The 14,081-nt window shown below is 51.5% G+C and overlaps 1 protein-coding gene across 3 annotated transcripts in view; it reads right to left on the bottom strand.

The window, feature by feature from the left end:
* ATF2 (activating transcription factor 2) overlaps positions 1-6,439 on the bottom strand; it is a 144,949-nt gene extending 138,510 nt beyond the window's left edge. For 2 of the 3 annotated variants that reach the window (XM_075317362.1, XM_075317359.1), the window contains exon 1: positions 6,292-6,439. The gene's annotated coding sequence lies outside the window, so the exon portion shown is untranslated. Of the gene's footprint in view, positions 1-6,171; positions 6,268-6,291 lie in introns of those variants that run through there. The other variant, XM_075317360.1, reaches the window with a different exon arrangement.
* Positions 6,440-14,081: the final 7,642 nt, after the last annotated feature.

Genomic DNA, 14,081 nt, shown 5'->3' on the forward strand with positions numbered 1-14,081 from the left:
GGTGCAAAAATCCATGGGAAGTGATGACACTTGTTAAAAGCTATCAGTAGTTAGAACGCAATCCTGCCACGTAGTGAAAAATAATATCAGCTGGTTCAAATGATGGCCTATAAAAAGGTGTCTCATTATCAAGGTGCCACACAAGAAACATCGCATGATGGTTAAAACAAGTGAGCTGTCTCAAGACCTTCGCAACATTATTGTTCCAAAATGTACTGATTGCATTAGTTACAGAAGAATTTCTAAACTACTGACGGTTCCAGTGAGCTCTGTTGGGGCCCTAATCCGGAAGTGCAAGGAACATCATTTCACCATAAACCGGCCTCGAACAAGTGCTACCTGCAAGATTCTAAACAGAAGAGTGAAAAGAATTATCAGAAGAGTTTTCCAAAAGCCAAGAACCATCTGTGGAGAGCTACAGAAAGACCTGGAAGTAGCAGGTACAATTTTTTGAAAAAAAAAATAATGAATGCACTCACCCTCCATGGCCTACACACACGCTCACCACACAGGACTCCATTAATAAAGAAAAAACGTATTCAAATGCGTGTAAAGTTTGCTAAACAACATACTGAAAAACCTGTGACCATATGGGAGAATATAGTCTAGTCAGGTGAGTCCAAAGGATGCCATAATACGCACAATGTTTGGAGGGTAAAGACATAGCAAAAACACCATACCAACAGTGAAGTGTGACGGTAGGAACATCATGGTGTGGGGCTGATTTCCAGCATATGGCACTGGCAAATTACATATGATTGAAGGAAAAATTATTAGATAAATGTACTGAGACATTCTTAATAAAAATCTGCTGCCATCTACCAAGATGATGAAGATGAAACGAGTGTGGACATTTCAGCAAGACAATGGTCCCAAACACACAGCCAAGGAAACTCTCAATTGGTTTCAGAGAAAGAAAATAAAGTTGCTAGAATAGCCGAGCCGATCACCGGACCTGAATCCAATACAAAACTTATTGACTAAAGCTCAGATTTCACAGAAAGGGCCCACGAAACTTTCAGGATTTGAATAGTGCTTGTGTGGAAGAATGGAACCGTGGTAACCGTTGCAAGAAACAGTTTTATTCCTCATAGACTTCTATTAGCTACGGATAGCAACGGATGACCTTGCGTTACATTCGTCAGCCGACGCCGTGTTGCATCCGCCTAGCGGATGGAACGCTGCATGTAGCGTTTTTCTGCACTTGGCGGAGTGTAAAAAAAATGCAACCTGTAGGATTCAGTCGGCGTCTGTTGTTTTTATAATGGACGCCCATGGTGGCGGATTCCGTTAGAATCCGTCATCTTACGGATTCCGTTAACGCAACCATCTTTACACAACTGCGCATGCCCAGATGTGTAAAGTCAAGAAAAAAAAAACTATAACGGATTGCGTTATTTTGTACGATCCGTTGCATCCGTTGTGCCACTATATTCAACGCATCCGTTGCATTTGTCACACAACGCAACGCAATGGATGCCGTTCAACGCAAGTGTCAAATCAGCCTAACCTGGCTAAATTAAAGGGGTTATCCAAAACTTTAAAACTAACCACCTTGTCCCTATCATTGATTACTTGTCACATCTGTGCCTGGAATTTAGGTCATGTACGCACGTTGCGTTCTGCCGTGACAAATATGCCGCAGCGTTTTGTCACTGCATGTGCGTTTCAAAATGCATCCAAAACGCTGCGTTTTGGATGCATTTTGAATGCAGAATTCATGCGTTCTGGATGCTTGCTCTCCCATAAACAAAGAGGGAAAAGCATCCAAAACGCACAAAAGAAGTGACATGTTGCTTTTTAGAACGCATAGATTTTGTCAAAAATTTGGCATCCAAAACGCTACGTTTAAAAAAGTAACGTGCGCATGGAATTTGCTAAATTGTCATAGTCTTTGCTGGGGACGCAGAACGCATGAAAAAACGCAACGTGTGCACACAGCCTAAATGATTAAGTTATACTCGTACCGTATCCACAGGATGGAGGATAAAATATTGATCACCAGATAGCCAACAGCGATTCTGAGAATAGTGTTCTGCAGGGCCCTCGTCTTGAATGGAGTACATTGGGGCATGCTCAACCTCTGATCTAACAGTCCAATAGTCAATGAATGGAGCGCAGGTTGAGCATGTGCATGTCCACTACTTTCAAGACAGTTACCAGACTCGCTGGGGGTTTCAGCAATTAGTAAATTATCTCCTATCCTCCAATGAACAGGGGAACAAGAGATGTGCTGCTGCGATCAGCGGTGTACAGAAGACTGCCCAAACAGGACACAATTGTAGCAAACACTCAGGGTTTGAGTTTGTCATTCACATGATCATATTTTCTGATTCTCGAAATTAGCAATGAAGTAAATAAGGAGAACATACTAGAAAGCAGAAGAACATTTCCTTATACGCCAATTCAGATTTAGAATCAGAAACCCCATTTGAACGTTTCGCCAGAATTTAGGTTTCGCTTAGAAAGGGAGGTGCTGGGCAAACAGTCTGAATCCTCAATCAACCATCAGTTTAATGGAGGCGGCTGCTATGTACTATTATATCAGGTCAATATTTGCAGGGCGAAGCATAGTACACGGCGACACAAAGGTACAGAAGCTCAGCAGACAGGTACAGTGACAACGGGAGATAAGGAAGAGGAGGCATAAATCCGCATTGGCATTGTCTGGGGGTCGCAGAAAAACAGGGCTGCAAATGTTTGGATCATTCCTATTGCATCCGAATTTTATGTACACTCAATTATTAACATAAGAAACTGTAATTGTTCTTGGAATTTATTTTATAAATATTGATGTATAAAAACTTCTCTAAGCCCCTTTCACACGTCAGTGATTCTGGTACGTTTGTGCTTTTTTTAAAACGTAGCAGAATCACTGACATACGCAGACCCATTATAATCAATGGGTCTGCTCACACATCAGTGATTTTCCACTGAACGTGTCTCTGTGCAGCGTGCACCCTTGGCCGTGATTCTGCACGGAGACATGTCAGTTTTTGTCTGGCATCACTGATGACCCAAGGACCATACTATGGTGTGATCCGTGTGTGATCAGTGAAACACGTACAAGAAAATCACGGACATATTAAATATTAAACATTTTCAACTTACCTTGCCTGCAATTCGCTCTGCAGCCTCTGCTGTTGGCAGCTCCTGCCTGGCTCATGAATATTCATGAGAGCAGGAAAACCCGACCAGGAAGTAGCTGCTGAGAGCGGTGGGCGGACGCTGCAGACCCGAGGAGATCAGCACCATGGACAGCAGCAGTGAAGGCAAGTGAGTAATGTCCATATGCAATCACGGGATCATGGATCACGGATTACACATGGACAACCCACGTGTGCTGTGAATCACGGAACACGGAGGGACATGTGCATGTTTTACACGTCAGTGAAGAACGTCTGTGTTTTTCACTGACATGTGAAACGGGCCTAAGAACCCTGGAGACACATGGATGGAACATTGATGATAATATGGATGGAAATCATCTTTTTTTCTGGATAAAAATTGGACAATTTCTTTTTTTACCTGTACTCATCTAAACCATTTTCACATGCCAATTTTGGGGAATTTTTGGGGGCTGATGTGAAAAACGAAATAACATCCATCAGTATGCTGGCTCAGATTTTCATCAATGTTTAGTCCATGTGTCAGTTGATATCATTCATTTTCCTTGTATGAACCCCCCCCCCCCCAAAACTGAGGTTTTTGAAGCTACTTCTAGCAAGCAATGAAGACGGGGAGCACTAGGATGCAACTAAGAAGCCATCAGTGAGCTGTCCGAGGTCTTTATGAACCCATAGACTTGAATGTGAGACTTTAATCTATGACTAGGATGAAACATGGATGCCTCCAATTTTTTGAGGGGGTGGGATGAATGACACCCAGCACCATAGACTACATTATGTGCATGTTCTATGGAGAGAGAGAACAAGTACAAGAAAATCAGATGTGTGAAGGAGGCCTAATTGGGAAAAATAGGCTCCAGTTGAGGTCCAATTAACCCCTTAATGACGGCCAATATGCCTTTCACATGCCTGTGTCTTTACAATATTTGCTGGGCATGTTTGATTGGCTAATGACAATTTAGCTGCTGTATGAACAGCAGAGATCAGAGAAACCTCTGATCCCGGCTAAACAACCCTTTTCTTGCTTGAAGGGTAATGACTTCAGAATTAAAGGGGGCTCCTCTCTTCGATTTGGTCACCAGTGGTCACACTAAAACAATCGACACAGGGCTGTTTGTACTGTAAGATTGATGTTAGGGAGCGCTGTATGGTCCTAGGGAGCCCTACAACAGCCCGGGTCATAGTGACACTGACTATAATAAATAAGGAGCAAGTACATGATCATTTAAAATTAAGATGTGAAATAATAATCCTATAATGGCTTATATCCAAGAGTGTAAATTACCCAGAATTATCATTAAATTGGTGGATAACGTACTGATTGCTGGGGGTCTCATCAATCCCGACAATAGGGCTCTGAAACCTGAGCACCACTTTAAATGGAGCAGAGAGGCGCATGCTCAACCTCCACGACACTGCTCGCCTTCCGTGCTGCCTGGGAATAGCGGAGCCCTGTACTCGGCTTTTGGCAGTCACATACACAATGAATGGAGCGGAGATCGAGCATGCACACGTCCACTCCAATGGGGCACTACAATGTGATCGCTAGTGGCAGCAGTCTCAGAGATCAGACCCCCACAGACCAGTTTGTCCTTAGGGATTAGACCCCTCAATGATCAATCAGTGATCCCCTATGGCTCAGGGATCAGACTCTCCCCCAATAATCAGTCAGTGCTACCCTATGGCTCAGGCATCAGACCTCCCAATGATCAGTCAGTGATCCCCAATGTATCAGAGATCAGACCCCTCAATAATCGATGAGTGATCCCCTATGTCTCAGGGACCAGACCCCCAATGATCAGTCAGTGATCCCCAATGTATCAGAGATCAGACCCCTCAATAACCGATGAGTGATCTCCTATGTCTCAGGGACCAGACCCCCAATGATCAGTCAGTGATCCCCAAAGTATCAGAGATCAGACCCCTCAATAATCGACGAGTGATCTCCTATGTCTCAGGAACCAGACTCTCGAATGATCAGTCAGTGATCCCCTATGACTCAGAGATAAGACCCCCCCAATGATCAGTCAGTGATCCCCTATGCTGTAGTTAGGGAATAACTCATCAATGGGTTATAAAATGTATTTACAAATACAACATTAAAGTTTAACAAAAATGGGGGAAAAAAGTGACCAAAACGCTTTAGTATAAGCTACATTTTCTTGCACATACATTACAATAGTTACTGTTCAGGCATCCGTAAGACTGCAATAACCTGAAGAATTTATTGAGGACATGTAACAAATAAAAAAACATTTCTGGTGTCTATATCCCCACTGAAATTAAAAATATTATACAATATAGTATATTAGGGGCACCCTCCCCCACCACACGCCATGATGGAGACCGGCTGCTCGCAGTTATCACACCTGGTCCTCACCGGACGGAGGCTCCTCACTGGATGGAGGCTCCTCACCGGACGGAGGCTCCTCACTAGATGGAGGGTCCTCACCGGACGGAGGCTCCTCACTAGATGGAGGGTCCTCACCGGATGGAGGCTCGTCACCGGACGGAGGGTCCTCACTGGATAGAGGCTCCTCACCGGACGGAGGGTCCTCACTGGACGGAGGCTCCTCACCGGATAGAGGCTCCACACTGGACGGAGGCTCCACACTGGACGGAGGCTCCTCACCGGATGGAACGACGACTTCACAGTGGGAATAATGGCGCGGTGATTACATTTTTTTATTTTTTTCTCAGACGGATCAATAAATGTTGCTGACAAAACAAAACAAAAAGTTTGAACTCATCCCGTCGATCACCGAGGTCAGGAAAGACGGCGGCCAAGACCTGGAATAACGTCAGACTAGCGGAGTGATCGGGAAACCAATGTCGTGTCACCATGGAAACACTGATCACCCGCAGAACACTAATGATCAGTCCCAATATCACCATTACCTGGCAGGGAACATTCTAGACACTGGTCACTGGTCCTGGGGGGCTGAGGGGAAAGAAGGATGCTGTTACCATGGTAACCAGACATCATGGCAGACGGTGCACAAAGCTGCAGCCCGGGCCCCTGCTCCTCACCTCTCCATCCTACCTGACACAGTGTGGGGGTTGGTCACCCTCCGATCATTGATCTCCAATATGCTCCGCCATGTTACCGTGCAGCCGCAGGTTATATCGCGACAGGTCGCAACCTCCGTGTTTACAAACTTACCCCTTTACAAGGGCTGAACCTTGCTCACGGCCAAATCCCACCAGATCCCTGTCAGATTATCGCGATACCACGCTTGACAGCAGGGCGGGGGGGGGAGTGTGATCGCTGCCTGCTGCTCCGGCTGTGGGGAAGAGGAGCCAGCACAAGGGATTACGTCATCGATACAAAAGCTGGTCTGCCAGCAGTAGCAATGGCGGCCGCACAGCTGGGGGTGGGAGGAGCCAAGGCAGGATGTCACTTCCTTCTTATTACTTCCTGTTTGCGCTTGTGCGCATGCGTGTTGGAAGGTACGTGGTTGGCGGCGGGAGAGATCCGGGGCAGACGCGGATGTGATCGCTGAGATAGAGGACAAGGCGGATCCGTTACGAGTTTCACCCTTTCCCCCCATGACTGTGACATTGGGATCCTACATTCAGATTGCAGGGGCCGATCAGTCCATGACAGCTGCATCCAAGAGGTTGAACTGCCGGGAATGGAGCAAGCTCCGATCACAGCATTTTAACGCATGATTACTGGACATGTGAACGCTCTGGTTTTGGCTTTAACCCCTTCGAGACTGGGCACTTTTTCATTTGTGCGCTTAGTTCTCCCCCTTCCTCTTTCCATTATGTTCATATTACTGCTTGATTTCTGCAGGATGCACTGTAGATTTGAATGGCACCTTCAGCAGACCCCCAGTTGTCATAGTAACCTTTCGCCCCCCACGATCGCATTAAGGGAGTTCACACCAGCTGTAACATAATTTAAAGCCCACTGCCAGAGATTGACAGCAGCATCTAAAGGATAAGTTCACACACTGCGTTTTTTTATGCTGCGTTTTTGGACGCTAAAATGCACCCGCATGCGTTTTTACCGCGATTTGGTGCGTTTTTGGCTGCATTTTGCTGCGTTTTTGATCTCTGCGTTTTTCCAATGCATTGCATGAGGGGAAAAAGCAGGAAAGAATTGACATGTCCATTTTTTTTTTAAAGCTCAAAAACGCAGCTTAAAAAAAAAAGTTGTGTGCGAACAGCAAAAATGAAAACTCATAGACTTTTCTGGGGAAGCAAAGTCATGCAGTTTTGAGGCCAAAAACGCACCCAAAAAACGCGCAAAAACGCACTGTGTGCACATAGCCAAATAGTTAACAGCCGGAGTGGAAACTCTGCTCCTGCTCTTAGGCCTCTTTCAGACTCAGTGATTCTGGTACATATGTGCTAGTTTTTTATCCGTACCAGAATCACTGACATACGCAGACCCATTATAATCAATGGATCTGCGCACACATCAGTGATTTATCACTGACCGTGTCTCCGTGTGGCGTCCGTGATTGCCGCACAGAGACATGTCCGTTTTTTTTCTGGCATCACTGATGTCCCACGTACCACACTATGGTTTCATCTGTAAAACACATACCAGAAAAACACGGACATTGAAAATAAAAAGCATTTTATACTCACTACTCCAGCGATGCTGTGTTCGGCCCCTGCTCTCTGCTGCTTCCTGACCGGCTCATTACTGTCGTGCATATTCAGTTATGCAGCCAGAGCCGACCCAGAAGTAGCTGCAGAGGTGAGAGACACAGTGGCCGGATGCAGCAGAGCCAGAGAGTTGAGCACCACGGACAGCAGGAGCGGGACAGGTGAGTTTATCTCCATGTGCAATCACGGAGTACGGATCACGTATTTCACATGGATAACCCACGTGTTCCGTGAACCACGCCACATGGAGGGACATAGGCATTTTTGACACGTCTGTGTTTTTCAATGATGTGTGAAACAGGCCTTCGAGACAGATGCTGGCTGTGTAATTTCTACCAGCATCAGCTCCGCTCCTGCCCCCCCCCCCACCTGCGCTCCCCCCAGCACAGGACATAGTTACATCTATATGTGCAAAAGAATTAATACAATGCAGGAGTAAAGAGCTTGTCCACTACTACATTGATGGCCAATCCGTAGTTGAGGTCATCTATGTCTGATCAGTGTCTCACCCCCACCGGTCAGACACTGAGACTATGGATATACTGTGGATAGAGACTGTTAATGTAAAAGTAGTCAACAAGCTCTATAAACCTTGTAGAATTTAGAAATTTTCACGGCAGGTTTGCAGGGCTTTGTTTCTGTGGTCATGGACTACGGTACTAACGTCTGCTCTGGACCAGAGTCCTGCAAATTGATCCGCTCATCTCTATTTCTAAGGATCAGATGTATTTTTTTCTTATTATTATGCTGCGCTGTGTAAAACCATAGAATTCACAGATGGTGAACTTTGTTTTTTTTCTCGTGACATGTATAACAATATGATGTAATGAGGTGCACTCCAACGATAAGATGCACTGTATTCATTAAGGGGCACGCAACTCTTGATGATTCCGGTGCATCTTATTCCTGCACACCCCTCATTAAGACCGGTGTACAAAACATCAGCCTTAATGAATCGGGGCCTAAAGTGTGGGTTTGGTAGAGGAAGGGCTTGAGCGGATGCCTGCCAGTGTCAGACTTTGTTCCCATGTCCTGTAACCCTTCCATTTTGATAAATGTAAAAACGGATCCATTTATGGATTGCACCAACAGATCACCTTTATAATCGATCGTTAGCAGATTGGACAAACGGATCACTTTTATAACCAATCTGTTAGCGGATCCATTACAATTTAATACAATGATTCCATTAACAGATTTATTATTATTTTATACTAGCTGTAGCCGGGCGTTGCCCGGGATAGTAACTGTCTCTTTGTCTCTCTCCTAGTCTCTGTTTGTCCCTCCTACTCTCTGTCTGTCCCTCCCCGTCTTTCTCCCCATCTGTCTGTCTCTTTCTGTGCCTATCTCTCTGTCTGTCTCTCTCTCTGTGTTTGTCAGTCTCTTTCCCCGCCTCTGTCTCTTTCCCCGCCTCTGTCTCTTTCCCCGCCTCTGTCTCTTTCCCCGCCTCTGTCTCTTTCCCCGCCTCTGTCTCTTTCCCCGCCTCTGTCTCTTTCCCCGCCTCTGTCTCTTTCCCCGCCCCTGTCTCTTTCCCCGCCCCTGTCTCTTTCCCCGCCCCTGTCTCTTTCCCCGCCCCTCTGTCTCTTTCCCCGCCCCTCTGTCTCTTTCCCCGCCCCTCTGTCTCTTTCCCCGCCCCTCTGTCTCTTTCCCCGCCCCTCTGTCTCTTTCCCCGCCCCTCTGTCTCTTTCCCCGCCCCTCTGTCTCTTTCCCCGCCCCTCTGTCTCTTTCCCCGCCCCTCTGTCTCTTTCCCCGCCCCTCTGTCTCTTTCCCCGCCCCTCTGTCTCTTTCCCCGCCCCTCTGTCTCTTTCCCCGCCCCTCTGTCTCTTTCCCCGCCCCTCTGTCTCTTTCCCCGCCCCTCTGTCTCTTTCCCCGCCCCTCTGTCTCTTTCCCCGCCCCTCTGTCTCTTTCCCCGCCCCTCTGTCTCTTTCCCCGCCCCTCTGTCTCTTTCCCCGCCCCTCTGTCTCTTTCCCCGCCCCTCTGTCTCTTTCCCCGCCCCTCTGTCTCTTTCCCCGCCCCTCTGTCTCTTTCCCCGCCCCTCTGTCTCTTTCCCCGCCCCTCTGTCTCTTTCCCCGCCCCTCTGTCTCTTTCCCCGCCCCTCTGTCTCTTTCCCCGCCCCTCTGTCTCTTTCCCCGCCCCTCTGTCTCTTTCCCCGCCCCTCTGTCTCTTTCCCCGCCCCTCTGTCTCTTTCCCCGCCCCTCTGTCTCTTTCCCCGCCCCTCTGTCTCTTTCCCCGCCCCTCTGTCTCTTTCCCCGCCCCTCTGTCTCTTTCCCCGCCCCTCTGTCTCTTTCCCCGCCCCTCTGTCTCTTTCCCCGCCCCTCTGTCTCTTTCCCCGCCCCTCTGTCTCTTTCCCCGCCCCTCTGTCTCTTTCCCCGCCCCTCTGTCTCTTTCCCCGCCCCTCTGTCTCTTTCCCCGCCCCTCTGTCTCTTTCCCCGCCCCTCTGTCTCTTTCCCCGCCCCTCTGTCTCTTTCCCCGCCCCTCTGTCTCTTTCCCCGCCCCTCTGTCTCTTTCCCCGCCCCTCTGTCTCTTTCCCCGCCCCTCTGTCTCTTTCCCCGCCCCTCTGTCTCTTTCCCCGCCCCTCTGTCTCTTTCCCCGCCCCTCTGTCTCTTTCCCCGCCCCTCTGTCTCTTTCCCCGCCCCTCTGTCTCTTTCCCCGCCCCTCTGTCTCTTTCCCCGCCCCTCTGTCTCTTTCCCCGCCCCTCTGTCTCTTTCCCCGCCCCTCTGTCTCTTTCCCCGCCCCTCTGTCTCTTTCCCCGCCCCTCTGTCTCTTTCCCCGCCCCTCTGTCTCTTTCCCCGCCCCTCTGTCTCTTTCCCCGCCCCTCTGTCTCTTTCCCCGCCCCTCTGTCTCTTTCCCCGCCCCTCTGTCTCTTTCCCCGCCCCTCTGTCTCTTTCCCCGCCCCTCTGTCTCTTTCCCCGCCCCTCTGTCTCTTTCCCCGCCCCTCTGTCTCTTTCCCCGCCCCTCTGTCTCTTTCCCCGCCCCTCTGTCTCTTTCCCCGCCCCTCTGTCTCTTTCCCCGCCCCTCTGTCTCTTTCCCCGCCCCTCTGTCTCTTTCCCCGCCCCTCTGTCTCTTTCCCCGCCCCTCTGTCTCTTTCCCCGCCCCTCTGTCTCTTTCCCCGCCCCTCTGTCTCTTTCCCCGCCCCTCTGTCTCTTTCCCCGCCCCTCTGTCTCTTTCCCCGCCCCTCTGTCTCTTTCCCCGCCCCTCTGTCTCTTTCCCCGCCCCTCTGTCTCTTTCCCCGCCCCTCTGTCTCTTTCCCCGCCCCTCTGTCTCTTTCCCCGCCCCTCTGTCTCTTTCCCCGCCCCTCTGTCTCTTTCCCCGCCCCTCTGTCTCTTTCCCCGCCCCTCTGTCTCTTTCCCCGCCCCTCTGTCTCTTTCCCCGCCCCTCTGTCTCTTTCCCCGCCCCTCTGTCTCTTTCCCCGCCCCTCTGTCTCTTTCCCCGCCCCTCTGTCTCTTTCCCCGCCCCTCTGTCTCTTTCCCCGCCCCTCTGTCTCTTTCCCCGCCCCTCTGTCTCTTTCCCCGCCCCTCTGTCTCTTTCCCCGCCCCTCTGTCTCTTTCCCCGCCCCTCTGTCTCTTTCCCCGCCCCTCTGTCTCTTTCCCCGCCCCTCTGTCTCTTTCCCCGCCCCTCTGTCTCTTTCCCCGCCCCTCTGTCTCTTTCCCCGCCCCTCTGTCTCTTTCCCCGCCCCTCTGTCTCTTTCCCCGCCCCTCTGTCTCTTTCCCCGCCCCTCTGTCTCTTTCCCCGCCCCTCTGTCTCTTTCCCCGCCCCTCTGTCTCTTTCCCCGCCCCTCTGTCTCTTTCCCCGCCCCTCTGTCTCTTTCCCCGCCCCTCTGTCTCTTTCCCCGCCCCTCTGTCTCTTTCCCCGCCCCTCTGTCTCTTTCCCCGCCCCTCTGTCTCTTTCCCCGCCCCTCTGTCTCTTTCCCCGCCCCTCTGTCTCTTTCCCCGCCCCTCTGTCTCTTTCCCCGCCCCTCTGTCTCTTTCCCCGCCCCTCTGTCTCTTTCCCCGCCCCTCTGTCTCTTTCCCCGCCCCTCTGTCTCTTTCCCCGCCCCTCTGTCTCTTTCCCCGCCCCTCTGTCTCTTTCCCCGCCCCTCTGTCTCTTTCCCCGCCCCTCTGTCTCTTTCCCCGCCCCTCTGTCTCTTTCCCCGCCCCTCTGTCTCTTTCCCCGCCCCTCTGTCTCTTTCCCCGCCCCTCTGTCTCTTTCCCCGCCCCTCTGTCTCTTTCCCCGCCCCTCTGTCTCTTTCCCCGCCCCTCTGTCTCTTTCCCCGCCCCTCTGTCTCTTTCCCCGCCCCTCTGTCTCTTTCCCCGCCCCTCTGTCTCTTTCCCCGCCCCTCTGTCTCTTTCCCCGCCCCTCTGTCTCTTTCCCCGCCCCTCTGTCTCTTTCCCCGCCCCTCTGTCTCTTTCCCCGCCCCTCTGTCTCTTTCCCCGCCCCTCTGTCTCTTTCCCCGCCCCTCTGTCTCTTTCCCCGCCCCTCTGTCTCTTTCCCCGCCCCTCTGTCTCTTTCCCCGCCCCTCTGTCTCTTTCCCCGCCCCTCTGTCTCTTTCCCCGCCCCTCTGTCTCTTTCCCCGCCCCTCTGTCTCTTTCCCCGCCCCTCTGTCTCTTTCCCCGCCCCTCTGTCTCTTTCCCCGCCCCTCTGTCTCTTTCCCCGCCCCTCTGTCTCTTTCCCCGCCCCTCTGTCTCTTTCCCCGCCCCTCTGTCTCTTTCCCCGCCCCTCTGTCTCTTTCCCCGCCCCTCTGTCTCTTTCCCCGCCCCTCTGTCTCTTTCCCCGCCCCTCTGTCTCTTTCCCCGCCCCTCTGTCTCTTTCCCCGCCCCTCTGTCTCTTTCCCCGCCCCTCTGTCTCTTTCCCCGCCCCTCTGTCTCTTTCCCCGCCCCTCTGTCTCTTTCCCCGCCCCTCTGTCTCTTTCCCCGCCCCTCTGTCTCTTTCCCCGCCCCTCTGTCTCTTTCCCCGCCCCTCTGTCTCTTTCCCCGCCCCTCTGTCTCTTTCCCCGCCCCTCTGTCTCTTTCCCCGCCCCTCTGTCTCTTTCCCCGCCCCTCTGTCTCTTTCCCCGCCCCTCTGTCTCTTTCCCCGCCCCTCTGTCTCTTTCCCCGCCCCTCTGTCTCTTTCCCCGCCCCTCTGTCTCTTTCCCCGCCCCTCTGTCTCTTTCCCCGCCCCTCTGTCTCTTTCCCCGCCCCTCTGTCTCTTTCCCCGCCCCTCTGTCTCTTTCCCCGCCCCTCTGTCTCTTTCCCCGCCCCTCTGTCTCTTTCCCCGCCCCTCTGTCTCTTTCCCCGCCCCTCTGTCTCTTTCCCCGCCCCTCTGTCTCTTTCCCCGCCCCTCTGTCTCTTTCCCCGCCCCTCTGTCTCTTTCCCCGCCCCTCTGTCTCTTTCCCCGCCCCTCTGTCTCTTTCCCCGCCCCTCTGTCTCTTTCCCCGCCCCTCTGTCTCTTTCCCCGCCCCTCTGTCTCTTTCCCCGCCCCTCTGTCTCTTTCCCCGCCCCTCTGTCTCTTTCCCCGCCCCTCTGTCTCTTTCCCCGCCCCTCTGTCTCTTTCCCCGCCCCTCTGTCTCTTTCCCCGCCCCTCTGTCTCTTTCCCCGCCCCTCTGTCTCTTTCCCCGCCCCTCTGTCTCTTTCCCCGCCCCTCTGTCTCTTTCCCCGCCCCTCTGTCTCTTTCCCCGCCCCTCTGTCTCTTTCCCCGCCCCTCTGTCTCTTTCCCCGCCCCTCTGTCTCTTTCCCCGCCCCTCTGTCTCTTTCCCCGCCCCTCTGTCTCTTTCCCCGCCCCTCTGTCTCTTTCCCCGCCCCTCTGTCTCTTTCCCCGCCCCTCTGTCTCTTTCCCCGCCCCTCTGTCTCTTTCCCCGCCCCTCTGTCTCTTTCCCCGCCCCTCTGTCTCTTTCCCCGCCCCTCTGTCTCTTTCCCCGCCCCTCTGTCTCTTTCCCCGCCCCTCTGTCTCTGTCTTTCTCTCTCTGTCTCTTTCTCTGTCTGCCTTTTACTCTGTCTGTGTCTATGTCTGTTCTATCTTTCTGTCTGTCTCTATCCGTCTCTCCAGCGACATCTTATTACCTCACACATAAGCTTCTTATACTAACAGTTTATTTTGTTCCTATAACAACCACTCAAAGCTCCTATTAATAACCTATAGCTCACAGCTCCATTGACCTTAATGGAGGCAGATTTTTTGGAGAGTAAGTGTAAAGTGTGGGGTTAAATTTTCCCGTCAAAACAGTCTGACGTTCTGAGTCCCATGGGGTGTCTGTGCAAAATTTTGTGATTGTAAATGCGACGGTGCGGATTCCTTTAGCGGACACACACACACACACACACACACACCTACCTTTATATATTAGATAGCTAGATAGATACAGAATAGAAAAATAGA

Source organism: Anomaloglossus baeobatrachus, chromosome 7 (assembly GCF_048569485.1).
Source record: "Anomaloglossus baeobatrachus isolate aAnoBae1 chromosome 7, aAnoBae1.hap1, whole genome shotgun sequence".
NCBI lineage: Eukaryota > Metazoa > Chordata > Amphibia > Anura > Aromobatidae > Anomaloglossus > Anomaloglossus baeobatrachus.